This window comes from Aquarana catesbeiana, linkage group LG07 (assembly GCF_042186555.1).
Source record: "Aquarana catesbeiana isolate 2022-GZ linkage group LG07, ASM4218655v1, whole genome shotgun sequence".
Taxonomy (NCBI): Eukaryota; Metazoa; Chordata; class Amphibia; order Anura; family Ranidae; genus Aquarana; species Aquarana catesbeiana.
Genome location: NC_133330.1, coordinates 324,959,799 through 324,977,660, shown reverse-complemented (window position 1 = coordinate 324,977,660; position 17,862 = coordinate 324,959,799). Strand labels below are relative to the sequence as shown.

Sequence of the window (17,862 nt, the reverse complement as noted above, 5' to 3'; positions counted from 1 at the left end):
GATGGTTGGATCCTCTCGGAGGATGGTTTTGTACCATTCTTTATTCATGGATGTGTTCTCAGGCAAAATTGTGAGTGAGTCCACTCCCTTGACTGAGAAGCAACCCCACACATGAATGGTCTCAGGATGCTTTACTGTTGGCCTTACACAGGACTGATGGTAGCGCTCACCTTTTCTTCTCCAGACAAGGTTTTTTCCTGGATGTCCCAAACAATCGGAAAAGGGATTCATCAGAGAAAATGACTTTACCCCAGTCCTCAGCAGTCCAATCCCTGTACCTTTTGCAGAATATCCGTCTGTCCCTGATGATGCCATGATATAAACTGAGGCAACAGACTTTGTGAAAATTAATATTTGTGTCATTTTGGCCACAGCTGTACATTTTTGCAAGTACAGAATGTTACCTGTTGATCCTGCAGAAATCCAGTGTCCGTGTAACTTCCTAGTGTCTCACCTGCATAGAATAGTTGGACAAAACTATGGTCATAAATATGGAGTTGGTCCCTTTGCAACTATAACACCTTCTACGCTTCTGGGAAGGCTTTCCACATGATTTTGATAGGGTTGAGGTCAGGCCTTTGTGTACGCTGGAAGGTTGGAAGTGTACAATTGCCTAAAATGTCTTTATATTCTGTAGCATTAACAGTGCTCTTAAATGGAAACAACTCGATCATTTGAAGCTAAGTCCACATACTTTTGACTATATAGTTAGGCCTGATACTCACATAGTCACATACTTTTGACCATTTAGGTTACTTCTCCATAACAGTGGTGGCCTCCTCCAGTGTTGATCTCCTTCAGTCTGAGATCTTCTCTGCCACTGGTAACTAGGGCAGTGGTGGAATAGATTGGGTTAAGTGGATAGGGCTGATGGTTTGTTATGTAAACCTGAGCTTAAAACCCCCATTCTAAACCCCCCTTCCATATGTGATGAGAGCATTGCTCTCTGCATCATTGTAAGCACAGAGTGCCATGATGACACTACGCTTAAAAGATGCCCCCAGTCTTCAGGGTTGAATGGCGCCCAACATCATTTAAGACTGAGGACATCTAGTGGTGAACAAGATTACTGCAGAGAACAGTGCTGGAGAGGAGGTGAGTATTGCAGTCAAAGCTGCTTTTTCTTTTTTCTTTTTTTTTTCACAACTCATGGGGCATTATATTATATTCGTTAGAATATAAAAAATATGCCCAGAGTTGAGCTTCAAATGAAACAACATTGGTTTCTCTGGTTGGTGGTTTTGAGTGACGCCACTTATCCTTTGTACAGACCATGTCTGCAGACTTGATTGCGGTACATAATAATTGGCCTATTATATCATATGCCAATAATACATAATACTTCATTACATGACACGCGAAAGAGAGCCATCATGATGAAAACATTTGGTAATGAAACAATTTTATTTTTGTGTAAACGGGGCTCAGACAACCGGTTTGCTATTTCTCACAAAAGCATAAACAGGTTTTTATTACCACCAGAACAATGGTGCCATGCATTCCCAGCCTGATGAGGTCCAAGCGCGTGCTGGTGCGGGTTTGTTTCCAAAACAGTGACAGCTGGAGCATGGAAATCTCAACCTAGCCGCATTCCTGACGCGCTCAAACCTCTGTATGACCCGCTAGAAACTAGAGTGAGTAAATCCTCACATGCTAAATGATATTGCACATGGAGCAATACACTGGCACACTAGCAACAACCCAACAAGTTCCTCAGGAAGACCTCATTTTACCAGTTTTCATGGTTACAACTGCTGTGGCTGGGGGGGTATATAATTGTGGGTCTCCATATCACTTCCTCCTCCAGTCACGGGCAAAGCCCAACGTTGTCAGTGCTCTCTATAGCAGTCCATGAGCAACCCAGCACGTTTAGTTAGCCCTATTTGTTGGGTTACCATAAGTTCTGAATAGAAGCTTCAGAATTTGGCTAGTGTGCAGAGTATTTGGAACATAAAGTAATAAGTCACTATGAGGACCATTTATTTTTTAATAAGGTCATTATTCCACTATTGAGTATAAGCAGGGCAGATCTGGGCCTCCTTGCTAAAGCTGGCCATACATTATACAATTGCCTTGTACAATCTTCCTTTAGATTTCCCAAAACCATATAATATGAGTTCAAACCTAAATACTTTCAATTTGTATGCAATCGGGCAGGCTCTTGCACTACATCAGGGGTGTCGAACTCCGTTTCACATTAGCATTTTGGTCACCCTCAAAGGTACGGTTCTATCCGTAGCCCCCCACCATCAAAAGTCAAGAGTCCCCCACCCTCTTTAATGTAACACTGTCCCCGTAGGGCTTGCTGAGTGTTGACTTCATAGGTCTCTCCCTGGTTACCTGCAGCTGGTAGACAATGGTTCCCACCAGGTGCAGAGGCTTCCTACTTAGGTGCAGAGGGTTCCTACTTAGGTGCAGAGGGTTCCTACTTTAGTGCAGAGGGTTTCTACTTAGGTGCAGAGGGTTTCCCACTTAGGTGCCGAGGGTTTCCTACTTAGGTGCAGAAGGCTCCCGCTACATTACTGGTGGTCCTCGCATGGTTGATAAGGATTTCCCACTATGTTACTATGGGCTCATGTTTGGTTGCTGAGGATTACCTACTATGTTGCTAGGGGTTCCTGCTTGGTTGCTGAAAGCTCCTGCTTGTTTGCTAGGAGCTCCCACTTTTTCCACCCTTACTCCCGCTTGTTCGTTACTCAAAGACCAGATCAGGGTATTTGGGATTTTGTATTTTATTTGGAACTTGAATGGGAGAAGGAATGAGTGGGATACTCCAACTAGAACTATTCACAATAGATGAGGACAATTCTCACTTGGCCTCACCGGGTTATCTGTGAAAGCAGTCACACTGCTTGAACCATATAGCCACATGTATGGAAGGGTTAAGTCTTCTTGCTCTCACTAGCAGCAGATTTGATGCACTACATTATCTTCAGGACATTCTCTAGCATTCCCTTTACTGACACCCATCCACTGACTCTTCTAGCTGAAGGGGGTGACCCTCACTGGACAGGCCCAAAGGCACAGATCTGTACTCACAGTAAGCAGAATCAGATCCTTCCTGGTATCTCCCTTCCAGTCAGCTCTGCAGGACCTCTGGGTTCAGCTTCTCTCTCTCTCTCTAGGCCCCTGTGTCAACCACCCAGGGCCGCACGGTCACCTCCGCGGAAGAGAGGGCAGCCGCCCCTCTCCCTCCTGGGCTCTGTTCCCTGGCTCAACTCACCCTGAGCACATGTATTCTGGCCTTATATACAGTATCCAACAATGCAATGCAGCACTTTCCCTCTGCCAATTACCAGGGCTGTAACAAAGACTGTGCACCCGCTTGCCAGGTCCCCTCCCACTGTCCAATATGCCTTCCTATTGGACCAGTGTGGGACAGTCAGAACAAGCTGAGTTGCACCTGAGCACAATGAGCAGACCTAACAAATAGATCCTGCTCCCTGGTAGGCAGAGAGCACTTTAATGCCGCGTACACACAATCGGACTTTCCGACAACAAATGTTGGATGGGAGCTTGTTGTTGGAAAGTCCGACCGTGTGTATGCTTCATAGAACATTTGCTGTCGGACTTTCCGCCAACAAATGTTTGAGAGCAGCTTCTCAAATTTTCCGACAACAAGTTAGTCCGATCGTGTGTACACAAGTCCGTCGCACAAAAGTTCACGCATGCTCTGAATTAAGCAGAAGAAGCCGCACTGGCTATTGAAATTCCTTTTTCTCGGCTCGTGGTACGTGTTGTACGTCACCGTGTTCTCACGTTCGGAATTTCGGCCCAACATTTGTGTGACCGTGTGTAAGCAAAACAAGTTTGAGCCAACATTCTTCGGAAAAAAATCCACGGTTTTGTTGTCGGAAAGTCCGATCGTGTGTATGGGGAATTAGTGTTACCTGACCATCTTCCTGGTAAGCAGAAAGACCAAAAACTATACTCTCTTCTAGCACCCACCCAGGAGGGTGCTACATTTACATCACAGTGCTCTCCCCTCACCCTGTGCTGCTGCCAAGAAGCTGGGGGCAGAGATGGGAAGCAAAAAGTGCAGGGTCTGGAGGAGGACCTGAGGAGGGCTGGAATCAGTTGCCGGAGTCTTCTGAATGCTCAGACCAGAGGAGGAAGAGACGAGGAGGTGCTGCGTCTGCACAGAAAGGTTCAGGATCTGTAGGAGGAGTTGTGTGCTCCTCTTTGCTGCTGACTGCTGAGACGGGAGGGGTGGGGGTGTCAGAGACAAGCCTCTCTGAAGCTGCACGGAGAAGCGCACGATCTGGCGGAGGAGTTCTGTCGTCCTCTATGCTGCTGACTGCTGCTGAGTCAAGGTGGGGGCGGAGATGAGGGAGGTGCAGCAGTTGCAGGTGAGGTGCGAAAGCCACATGAAATAGCCTGGAGGGCCGGATTTGGCCCGCGGGCCTTGTGTTTTGACACACATGCACTACATGGTGAAGCTAAAGGAAATTGAATAAGAAAATTGTAAAATGTATGGCTAGCCTAAGTGACCATATTACAGTCTATCACTAATTTTCAGAACACTCGTTCAGTTTTGTAATGGTTAGTGGAGTCAAACAAATGTTCATTTTCAACCGCAGAGCCAAGAAAATTTGAAGGAGCACAATGGAAATGTTTTTCTTGAAGAAAAACGAAATTTAAACTGTAGTGCACCCCCTTAAGGGCCGCAAGTGAATTGGGATCCCCCACCCTGAACAGCCAGGCACACTGAATGTTCACCGTCACTTCAGAGTCAGAAAAGAATCCAGTACTTTCTTTTGTTATTTTATTGAGGGATTAGAACTTGTATGGGGCTTGGAAATTATGCCCACTTGACTCCGACCAAACTTCAGGGACAACTTCTCCTATATACAGTCTATGCACACTTCTCCGCTTCCTCCAGCACTCACTTGCTTGCAGAACTCTGTCACCATGTAGCAATTTTGTAGCGAAGACCCATTACAGACAGGGACTCGCGGCCCCTATACCTGGAGATAGGGTGACACAACTCACACTTTCCCAGCACTTAGTCTTTGTGGTCACTGATCCCAGCACCACCTCTTCAGGCACTGCCAACCCACCTGGCTGCAGTAGCCCCTTTCACTAGCTCGCCTGGCTAACTTCTCCACAGTCCTCCCAGACTGACACTCTCTCCACAGTCCTCCCAGACTGACACTCACCAGTCCATCCGGGTCCCTCCGTGTGTTGTGGGGGATTCTTCAAGCACCCGAGCCCCAGGCCCGAGGTCACCCCCCCTCTAGACTATCTAGACTAGGGGGCACTCTGAGAGGGCCTGCGACAGCCTCCTTAGCACTCCACCTTCCACCCAACTGCCCCTGCTGGCATGACTCATGCCCATTTATGAGTTGACCTGCCCCCTGCCAGCCCATTTGCTGGAATTTGGCTGGGGCCCTCATAAATATGCCAAGCAGCTCCTCATAGCCTCCACCCACTACATCTTGAAGCTTCTCCAAGGTTCCAGAAAACAGGGGGAGGCAGCAGAGATGCTGCTTGCTGAGTCATCCAGCCTCCCTGAGTCACTCAACCCTGACCCAGATTCAACTCAGGCCTGGCTCTCAGCCAAACCAATTTACCTACACTGACAGCCAACTATATACTGTACAACTAGCACAGCACACTAGCTAGAGTGTGCTACATAACTATGAATGTGGTTTTCATTCAGGAAGAACTGTATATATTTTAATGAAGTCTGTTTGATACGTCTGGGATTCCATCCTAGTACCCGGTCTGGACGAAATTTTAGGGGCTTTTGAACGTAATTACGATAGTTGATTTAATGATGGTAATGTTCTGACAAACAATTTTTCAGAATTTCTGCACAAATGTTCGAACAAAAATGTAGTCACGTATGGCCAACATAAACAGGACTGCTTATATACTGTAGCAGCTCAGCTGTAAAGAGCCCCATAAGCTACCCCACAGGTCTAGTTATCCCCATTTGTTGGACCCCCATACGTTCTGAAATTAAGCTTCACAATTTGGAATGTGTGCTGAATATTTGGAACATAAAGTAACAAGTCACTCCAAAGGACCATTTATCTTTTATTAAGGTCATTTATTCCACTGCTGAGTATAAACGGGGCAGATTGGGGCCTCCCTTGCCAAGGGCCCTGCTCTACCATCTTTGAAATGGCCGTATTACAATCCGCCACTCGGTGGGAGAAGAATGGTTTATTCAATGCTTGCTTCAGCAGGGAACGAGTACATTGTGATTTGAGCTGAACTCGTCACGATTTTACTTAACATAAAGCGCAAACAGTATGTCGCCTATTTGAAATATAAAATTGTTTCCACAAGGACACTAATTGCAGGTCAAGATGTTTTCCTCCGACGCTTCAGGGGGGGTCTGTTAATCGACTTTTTTTAGCGGCGCAATATTCCAGAAAGTTGCCTGCTCATTGTATTTCAGAATGTGAGCTCTCCGAACTTTTATAGAGCTCTGTTTGGTCCCTCTGATTTTCCTAATCTGTTCGGAATGACACGGCACGGCCTAAATTGGCAATAACACAATGCAATTCTCGGGCACGGTATGTCCAAGCCTTCTGCTTTTGTTCTCCTATATAAAACTCCTTTATTTTCTCAGGGGATTGGTTTGAAGGTAGAAGTATTACATTACCAGCCACTGTTTTCTTCCGACAAATTTCCTATCCTGAGTCTCTGATATAGACGCACTTGCAGGATTGAAGTTCTGTGCAGACTGTTATTCGGAAGGTAAGGTTAAACCTGAACTCCAGGCTAACAGCTAAATACAGAATCCATCAAAATTTAGGAAAAGGAAGGGACTCCTCCCACTGTTTAAGACCCCTTTCACACTGGGTCACACAGGGGTAAAGTGCCCCTCGTTTTAGCGGCACTTTACCACAGTTTTTTTATTTTTTTTTTATTTTATTTATCACTTTTTTCATAACAAGCATACAAACAGTCATAGGAGTGCGCAGCCTAATGCATTAGGGTGTGCACACTTAAGCTCAAACACACATGCATGTGTATGTATCTACATATATATGACCCCGGCACATTGATCTCCCTGCTGGCACGGTGAAAGAGAAAAGGATAAACACTTCTCTTATGGCAGAGCCGGTAAGAGGGAGATCTTTCCCATGTTCCAGTTGCTACACAGAACGATAACACTAATGCGCATGGGGGGGATAAGGGTGTGCCTGGGCACACCCGGCACACCCTGTGCGCACGCCTATGCAAACAGTAGGCCTTAGGCCTATGGCTAATGGCCACATAACAACAAGAAAAAACTATATACATTTCTTCAGCGTGGACTCCCCCCTCCCGACCTCAGACCCTCACCTGATGAAATAATCAGTATAACAATAAGGCCTCCTTTGGTCTGCAACAACCTTGTAGTAAGAAGTTAGATGCCCTGATGCCCTTTTCCTGTGCCTTATCATACATGTCAGCCAATAATACATGAGCAATACCCTCGGACCTCCCTTACAGAGACTATGTGGTTATTTCTTACAATTTAGTGTCTACATTAGACATGTGCGATTAGTTTCGTACAAATCGGAAATTCGTACGAATTTCCGGAAATTCGTACATTCGTGAGGATCTGAAATACGAATTTTTATGCATACGAATTTTGTACGAAATACGAAATTTCGTTTACGAACTTCATATAAATTTATCATAACGAACTTTCGTTATTGTTACGAAAAGTTAACGAACCTAAAAGTTAAAAACCCCAGGAAGTCAGCACAGCACAGGGATGGTGGGAGCCCCTCATAATGATACAGTTATCATAAAGAACTTTCGTTATTGTTATGAAAAGTTTACGAACCTAACGAAAATTCGTATTTCGTACGAATCCGAATCGAATTTCGGGCACAAATTACAAATTAATTTTAATACGGAAGGGAACGAAACAAATTTATTGACGGCGCACATGTCTAGTCTACATACATGTTGGAGCCAGCTGTGAAAACGCCTCCTGAGTGGCCACTCAATCTGTTACTGTAGTTTTTCTATTCATCCAACTACCCCACACTTTGTCAAATTTTTGTGGTAGGCCCCTACTAGTGTATGTTGCCTTGTACAAGGCTTTACCACTTTTTAAGTGGCGCTTTTCGGGCCGCTAGCGGGGCGCTTTTAACCCCAAAAAAGGGATTAAAAACTCCCATGTTGCGGTGCTTCCGAAGCACTTTTCAGGTGCTTTGGTAGTGCTGCCCATTCATTGCAATGGGCTGGGCCGTTTTAGGAGCGGTGTATACAGCGCTCCCGAACCACCCCAAAGATGCTGCTTGCAGGACTTTTTCTAACGTCCCGCAAGCGCACCGCCTGGGCGTGAAAGCACTCATTGCAATGAATGGGAGGCAGTTTTCAGGCACTTTACAGGTGCTATTTCTAGCGCCAAAACGCCTGAAAGCTGCTTCAGTGTGAAAGGGGTCTTAAAGTGAAAGTAAACTACAACTTTAAACTTGTACCTACCGGTAGGGTTTCAATAAAGGTTACCTGTAAGTACAATGAATGTCTCCTAAAAGTGTACCATTTAGGAGATATTCACATTGGCAGTTGCCGATGATGTCACTGGACTGTGCACAGCGATGCTCTGCATTCAAGGCACACAGAGTGTGGCATTGACTACAGCGCGCCATGACGCAAAAGTGACTCCAGCATGCATGGGAGTGACGTCAGCGCAGCCCGGCCATTCAAACAACTGGAGCGCGCGAACCTGGAAGGAAGGCTGGATGAACATGGAAGCACTGGCAGTGGTGACAGCGAGCCACTGGGGGGCTCTGTTTCAAAGGTAAGTCTCTCTTTGAAAGATAAGCCTGCCATAATGTGCTAGTATGCAGTGCCCATTCAGCCCAAGGAGGGCAAAGGAAAAGGGTCACTTAAAGTGTTACTAAACCCAGGACTCTGCATTCACTATTTCTGGTCTCCCACAGTACACAGAACATGGAAATGATATTATTTTAGTAAAGATAAACTGCTAAGAGACTGTTAAACTGCTAGGGGAGAAGAGACTGATCGTCTGTTCATACAAAGTATGAACAGCGATCTTTCATCTCCCCTAGACAGTCCCTTCCTTCCTTGCGCAAATCAATCAATACACGCTTATTGCAGGTTTTTTTTACCAAAAATATGTAGAATATATTTCGGCCTAAACTGAGGGAAAAAAAAGGTTTTTTTATATATTTTTGGGTGATATTTTTTACAGCAAAAAGTAAAAAATATTGCGTTTTTTTCAAAATTGACGCTCTTTTTTTGTCTATAGCGCAAAAAATAAAAACCGCAGAGGTGATCAAATACCACCAAAAGAAAGCTCTATTTGTTGGGGGGGGGATGTCAATTTTGTTTGGGTGCAACGTCGCACGACCGCGCAATTGTCAGTTAAAGCGACGCAGTGCCGAATCGCAAAAAGTGCTCTGGTCAGGAAGGGGGTAAAATCTTCCGGGGCTGAAGCGGTTAACAAAAGCTTTAGGGCTCTTTCACACGGGACGGATCCGAGATGATCCGCCCCGTGTACATCCGCTTGCTCAGCGGGGATCGCTCCGTGGATCCCTGCTGAGCAGGAAGATGGGACGGACCTGTCAGAGCGGCGCTCTCCCCTATGGGGGATCGGATGAGTCCGTCGTCACCCGATCCGATCCGAAAACGGATGGAAAAGTAGGTTTTTCCTCCGTTACACTTTTTCGGATCGGAGCGGGTCTAATGTCAGCAGACATGTCACCGCTGACATCCGACGCTCCATAGAGGTCTATGGAGGGTCCGCTCAGGTCCGCCTAAAAAACTGACAAGCGGACCTGAACGGATCGTTCGTCTGAAAGAAACCTTAAGTTTTAACATAGTACTAAATACAACTTATTTGGCGTGTTCCTTCTTCGGTAAAATGATGGCCCATACTTGGACCACGTCCAGCTAGCTCAAGCTCTCCAATTGCAGAAGTGAATAACAGTAAGTGGTCTTTGCTATGCAAGAACACTTAACTACTAAAGTGTTTTATTCACCCTCTTTCTAGTTCATATCAGTGCCTACGTTTTTCTAAACCCCTATGAATCATGACCTCTTCTGTTCAGCACGCAACATACCTTGCACGGGGCACATAAAGAGTTAACTCTGCAGGCTTTGAATAGGATGTTTGTATTTTGTATCTGCAGGAGGAACATTTACATGCAGGGGATATAAACTGCCCGGTGTTTGCATACTCTCCATCATCATCGCCCCGTTCCTTTTCTTTCTGCTTTGCGTGCGCTGCGAGGACGCAGGGTCAGAATGATGGAAATGTGAAGAGGAACAGATGTACAGACACAACTGTCAGGCTGGAGATGTGAGCCGGTAGAATTGCAGGAATAAGGCAACTGTTTTGTAAGGCAGCCTCTCTGCCGAAGAGCCTGATGTCAACCAATGGTTTAGGACAGACCTTCACCGGCCAAATGTCACTCTAGCAGTCCTTGTCAATTATGTAACCTTGCAAGTTATTATTATTATTATTATACCGGATTTATATGGCGCCAACAGTTTGCTCAGCGCTTTACAACATGGGGGCAGACAGTACACTTACAATAAAATTCAATACAGGAGGGATCAGAGGGCCCCGCTCGTTAGAGCTTACAATCTAGAACAGTCTTTCTCAACCTTTTTACCCCAGAGGAACCCTTGAAATCTTTTTCAGGTCCTGAGGAACCCTAATGCCGCTTACACACGAGCGGACTTTACGGCAGACTTGGTCCGTCGGATAATTCGATCGTGTGTGGGCTCCAGCTGACTTTTTTTTCCCCAAAAGTTCGACGGACCTAGAAATGAAACATGTTTCAAATCTTTCCGACGGACTCGAGTCCGGGCGAAAAGTCCGCTCATCTGTATGCTAGTCCGACGGACAAAAACCGACGCTAGGGCAGCTATTGGCTACTGGCTATGTTTTAGTCCGGTCGTACGTCATCACGTACGAATCCGTCGGACTTTGGTTGATCGTGTGTGGGCAAGTCCGTTCATTCGGAAAGCCCATCGGAAAGTCCCGTCGAAAAGTCCGCCAGACCTAGTAAGTCGAAGAGTTCGCCCGCGTGTACGCGGCATTACTAAAACTCATTGGTGGTCATTGGAAAAAAAAAATGCCCTTTACATTTGTAGTCATGTGGAATAAGGCAGGCCTTTACAGTGGTTGTCAAAATGCAATTCCAACGGATGGCTTAAAAGATTGTTAGCTTCATGCAACTGGCACTACCAAGTGGTGTTGACCCCCAGAACTATGCAGCCATTAATGTCTAAACCGCTGGCAACAAAAGTGAGTACACCCCTAAGTGAAAATGTCCAAATTGGGCCCAGTTAGCCATTTTCCCTCCCCGGTGTCATGTGACTCGTTAGTGTTACAAGATCTCAGGTGTGAATGGGGAGCAGGTGTGTTAAATTTGGTGTTATCGCTCTCACTCTCTCATACTGGTCACTGGAAGTTCAACATGGCACCTCATGGCAAAGAACTCTCTGAGGATCTGAAAAAAGAATTGTTGCTCTACATAAAGATGGCCTAGGCTATAAGAAGATTGCCAAGACCCTGAAACTGAGCTGCAGCACGGTGGCCAAGACCATACAGCGGTTTAACAGGACAGGTTCCACTCAGAACAGGCCTCACCATGGTCGACCAAAGAAGTTGAGGTCACGTGCTCAGCGTCATATCCAGAGGTTGTCTTTGGGAAATAGATGTATGAGTGCTGCCAGCATTTCTGCAGAGGTTGAAGGGGTGGGGGGTCAGCCTGTCAGTGCTCAGACCATACACCGCACACTGCATCAAATTGGTCTGCATGGCTGTCATCCCAGAAGGAAGCCTCTTCTAAAGATGATGCACAAGAAAGCCCACAAACAGTTTGCTGAAGACAAGCAGACTAAGGACATGGATTACTGGAACCATGTCCTGTGGTCTGATGAGACCAAGATAAACTTATTTGGTTCAGATGGTGTGAAGCGTGTGTGGGGGCAACCAGGTGAGGAGTACAAAGACAAGTGTGTCTTGCCTACAGTCATGCATGGTGGTGGGAGTGTCATGGTCTGGGGCTGCATGAGTGCTGCCGGCACTGGGGAGCTACACTTCATTGAGGGAACCATGAATGCCAACATGTACTGTGACATACTGAAGCAGAGCAAGATTACCTCCCTTCAGAGACTGGGCCGCAGGGCAGTATTCCAACATGATAACGACCCCAAACACACCTCCAAGACGACCACTGCCTTACTAAAGAAGCTGAGAGTAAGGGTGATGGACTGGCCAAGCATGTCTACAGACCTAAACCCTATTGAGCATCTGTGGGGCATCCTCAAACAGAAGGTGGAGGAGCGCAAGGTCTCTAACATCTACCAGCTCTGTGATGTCATCATGGAGGAGTGGAAGAGGACTCCAGTGGTAACCTGTGAAGCTCTGGTGAACTCCATGCCCAAGAGGGTTAAGGCAGTGCTGGAAAATAATGGTGGCCACACAAAATATTGACACTTTGGGCCCAATTTGGACATTTTCTCTTAGGGGTGTACTCACTTTTGTTGCCAGCGGTTTAGACATTAATGGCTGTGTGTTGAGTTATTTTGAGGGGACAGCAAATTTACACTGTTATACAAGCTGTACACTCACTACTTTACATTGTAGCAAAGTGTCATTTCTTCAGTGTTGTCACACTGTTTTCAATCATACAGTGCTGTCTGGAAGGGGATCTTGGAACACAAGACTGGCTGAACAGAATCTTTTACCAGCTGACGCAGTTCCTAGATCCGTGTTGTACTCGTGTATTTAGCCATTCAGAATCAGTGCTGATTCTTGTTTTTCCATAAAAAGCAGTTTGAGATTCAACGCCTAAACTGGTTTGAAAATGTTGTCAGCCATGTAATTATGACCGCCCCATTCACGGAAGCATTGTTCCATGTTATGCGCTTGGCTCTGTTGGGGTTAATTCCAGACATGAGCCACCGCGATACACGATGTATGTTTTTCCGAAGTCTCTTTCTGTGGCGTATGTGGCCTTACTAACAATATACATCACACTTCCCAGTGACATAATAACTAGTTTTCTTTCCTTATGACATCGAAAATACAGCCTTTACCTCCGCTGCTATTTAAATTTATACCCAAGACGCCAATTTAGTGCAATACAATATAGAAAACAGGAACGTCGGTTGCACAATCTTCACAAAACACACCAACATAATTGTTTGTGTAACACAGAGATGCCTCGCAGTCACCAAAGTAACAAGATGTTGTCACAACCTGAATGTGTGATCAAGATGTCACAATGTTCTGGAAGCAGACGGGAGAGGTTTGCTTGCGGGTGGCCCCTGGGGACAATCGGTGTGCCGGATCCAATGCAGCACAAGCCCTGTGTTCTCTATAAGGAAGGATTATGGGTAAAAATCAAGAGCTGAAGAATCCCCAAACCTGCACTATATTTTCAAAAGTATTGGGACGCCTGCCTTTACACGCACATGAACTTTAATGGCATCCCAGTCTTAGTCTATAAGGTTCAATATTGACTTGGCCCACCCTTTACAGCTATAACAGCTTCAACTCTTCATTGTTGCAACTTAAAATATAATGGCATAAAGGCCCATTCAATGCAATAGAGCAAACGATTCAGGAGGAGCCTTTGAGGCAGTTTAGGTCCAAATGGGCCAACGATGTTGTATAAGAATGATGAGATCTAACTATACATATAAGATATGGAGAACAGCGCTTAGAGAAAATCAAGAGTATGCACTATATTGTCAAAACTATTGGGACAACTTCCTTTACACACACATAAACTTTAATTGGCATCCCAGTCTTATGCCCTGTACACACGGTCAGATTTTCCGACGGAAAATGTGTGATAGGACCTCGTTGTCGGAAATTCCGTCCGTGTGTGGGCACCATCACACATTTTCCATCGGATTTTCCAACACACAAAGTTTGAGAGCAGGATATAAAATTTTCCGACAACAAAATCTGTTGTCGGAAATTCCCATCGTGTGTACACAAATCCGACGGACAAAGTGCCACGCATGCTCAGAATAAATAAAGAGATGAAAGCTATTGGCCACGGCCCCGTTTATAGTCCCGACGTACGTGTTTTACGTCACCGCGTTTAGAACGATCGGATTTTCCAACAACTTTGTGTGACCGTGTGTATGCAAGACAAGTTTGAGCCAACATCCGTCGGAAAAAATCCATGGATTTTGTTGTCGGAATGTCCGAACAAAGTCCGACCGTGTGTACGGGGCATTAGTTTGTAGGGTTCAATATTGAGTTGGCCCGCCCTTTACAGCTATAACAGCTTCAACTCTTCATTGTTGCGACTTAAAGTATAATGGCATAAAGGCCCATTCAATGCAATAGAGCAAACGATTCGGGAGGAGCCTTTGAGGCAGTTTAGGTCCAAATGGGCCAACGATGTTGTATAAGAATGATGAGATCTAACTATGCATATAAGATATGGAGAACAGCGCTTAGAGAAAATCAAGAGTATACACTATATTGTCAAAACTATTGGGACAACTTCCTTTACACACACATAAACTTTAATTGGCATCCCAGTCTTAGTCCGTAGGGTTCTATATTGAGTTGGCCCACCCTTTGCATCTATAACAGCTTCAACTCTTCTGGGAAGGCCGTCCACAAGGTTTAGGAGTGTGTCTATGGGAAGGTTTGACCATTCTTCTAGAAGAGCATTTGTGAGGTCAGGCACTGATGTTGGACGAGAAGTTAAGGGTTTTAGGGTTAGGGTGGTTAGGGTGGTTAGGGTTAGGGTGGTTAGGGTTAAAGTAGCACATGTCTCCTCTCTCCTCCAGCCAGTACAGTGAAAGGAGAAGCAGCAGACTAATGAACTCATCTCTCTGCCGCTCTGTTCTCTCCTTCTATCAGCGTGTTCCCTGTTAGCAAATGACCAGTGTAGTACAACCACCATTTTTTTCTTCTTCTAGGTTGAGATCTGCTGTACAGGAGGCCGGTAGTAAGGGCTAGTTTGTACTAACCTTTGGAGGGCGGTAAAACCTTGCTTTGTCAGATTAGATGGCTTTCTTTCACCAATGTCTTTCTTCTTTCCACTCTTCCATAAAGGTCAGATTTGTGGAGAACACGACTAATAGTTGTCCTGTGGACAGATTCTCCCATCTGAGCTGTGGATCTCTGCAGCTCCTCCAGAGTTACCATGGGCCTCTTGGCTGCTTCTCTGATGAATGCTCTCCTTGCCCGGCCTGTCAGTTTAGGTGGACGGCCATGTCTTGGTAGGTTTGCAGTTGTGCCATACTCTTTCCATTTTCAGATGATGGATTGAACAGAGCTCTGTGAGATGTTCAAAGCTTGGGATATTTTTTTATAACCAAACCTTGCTTTATACTTCTCCACAACTTTATCCCTGACCTGTCTAGTGTGTTCCTTGGCCTTCATGATGCTGTTTGTTCACTAAGGTTCTCCTCGGCTTCATGTACACGGGACGTTTTTACAACCTCTCCTGAACGATTCAACTTGACAGATAGTAACCGACATTTAAAACGTCTATTTTGCCGCGTTTACATGCCATGGTTAGCGGAGTTTTGCCATGTTTGCATTTAAAAGCATTTTTAATAGCCAAAAATGAAAAACGCCTGTAAACGAAATGCGGCCAAACACGGAAACTCGCCGTTTAGACGCGTTTGAAATGCCTATAAACTCAGCTTCTGAGCGCATTTTCTTCATTTAAAAAAATTCCTCTAAACTCAGCGGCATAGAAACGACTGTAAACGACCTTGTGTACATGCACACCTCCCAACATTTTGAGATGGGAATAAGGGACACCTACTAGCAAATCTATGTAGGTATAGGACACGCCCCCTGCCACACCCCCTTAAAGGATAATTAACCAAAAAAAAGGTTAATTGAATCCACAAGGGACTTTTTTTTACCACTTTATTCCTTTTTATTGGCTTTTAAAATTTACAAATGCAGCAATTTAGAATTTGGATGAAAGGTTTAGCGCTGGGAAACACTTTTTGAAAGATAAAAAATACATTTTATATACATCTATATAGATCAGACCAAAATGAAGGACAAATGAGGGGGAAAGAGGGACAGAGGGACATTGCTCCAAATCAGGGACAGTTGGGAGCTATGGTACATGGACAGATAAGATAACATAGAGGAGAGTTCAGAGGCAGTTGAAAAAAACGCCCAACTGCTTTTAAACATCCGTTTAGCAGCAGCAGTGTACATGAGGCCTAACAAACCTCTGAGGGCTTCACAGAACAGCTGTATTTATACTGAGATGAAATGAGACACAGGTGGACTCTATTTACTAATTAGGTGACTTCTGAAGGCAATGGGTTCCACTAGATTTTAGTTAGGGGTATCAGACTAAAGGGGGGCTGAATACAATTGCACCCCACACTTTTTACATATTTATTTGTAAAAAAAAAATGTGAAAACCATTTATCATTTTCCTTCCACTTCACAATTATGTGTCACTTTGTGTTGGTCTATCACATAAAATCCCAATAAAATACATTTATATTTTTGGTTGTAACATGACAAAATCATACCTCCCAACATTTTAAGATGGGAATGAGGGACACCTTACTAGCAAACATATATAGGCATAGGACACGCCCACTGCCACACCCCCTTAAAGGAGAATTAACCAAAAAAAAGGTAAATTAAATCCACAAGTGTTTTTTTTTTTTTTTTACCGCTACTATTCCTTTATATTGGCTCTTGAAATTAAAAAAATTCAATAATTTAGAATTTGGATGAAAGGTTTAGCACTGGGAAACACTTTTTGAAAGATAAAAAGTACATTTTATATACAGCTATAGAGATCAGAACAAAATGAGGGACAGATGAGGGGGAAAGAGGGACAGAGGGACATTGATGAGGGACAGGTGAGGGGGAAAGAGGGATGAGGGACAGATTGATGAGGGACAGATGAGGGGGAAAGAGGGACAGAGGGACATTGATGAGGGACAGGTGAGGGGGAAAGAGGAATGAGGGACAGATTGATGAGGGACAGATGAGGGGGAAAGAGGGACAGAGGGACATTGATGAGGGACAGATGAGTGGGAAAGAGGGATGAGGGACAGATTGATGAGGGACAGATGAGTGGGAAAGAGGGATGAGGGACAGATTGATGAGGGACAGATGAGTGGGAAAGAGGGACAGAGGTACATTGATGAGGGACAGGTGAGGGGGAAAGAGGGACAGAGGGACATTGATGAGGGACAGGTGAGGGGGAAAGAGGGACAGAGGGACATTGATGAGGGACAGGTGAGGGGGAAAGAGGGACAGAGGGACATTGATGAGGGACAGGTGAGGGGGAAAGAGGGACAGAGGGACATTGATGAGGGACAGGTGAGGGGGAAAGAGGGACAGAGGGACATTGATGAGGGACAGATGAGTGGGAAAGAGGGATGAGGGACAGATTGATGAGGGACAGATGAGGGGGAAAGAGGGACAGAGGGACATTGATGAGGGACAGATGAGTGGGAAAGAGGGATGAGGGACAGATTGATGAGGGACAGATGAGTGGGAAAGAGGGACAGAGGTACATTGATGAGGGACAGGTGAGGGGGAAAGGGGGAAAGAGGGACAGAGGGACATTGATGAGGGACAGGTGAGGGGGAAAGAGGGACAGAGGGACATTGATGAGGGACAGATGAGTGGGAAAGAGGGATGAGGGACAGATTGATGAGGGACAGATGAGTGGGAAAGAGGGACAGAGGGACATTGATGAGGGACAGGTGAGGGGGAAAGAGGGACAGAGGGACATTGATGAGGGACAGGTGAGGGGGAAAGAGGGACAGAGGGACATTGATGAGGGACAGATGAGTGGGAAAGAGGGATGAGGGACAGATTGATGAGGGACAGGTGAGGGGGAAAGAGGGACAGAGGGACATTGATGAGGGACAGGTGAGGGGGAAAGAGGGATG

General features: G+C 45.5%; 1 protein-coding gene across 2 annotated transcripts in view; it reads left to right on the top strand.

Annotated features, from left to right (window-relative positions):
* Positions 1 to 17,862, top strand: part of PDE4B (phosphodiesterase 4B) — a 552,181-nt gene that overhangs the window by 294,279 nt on the left and 240,040 nt on the right. The window lies entirely within an intron of this gene.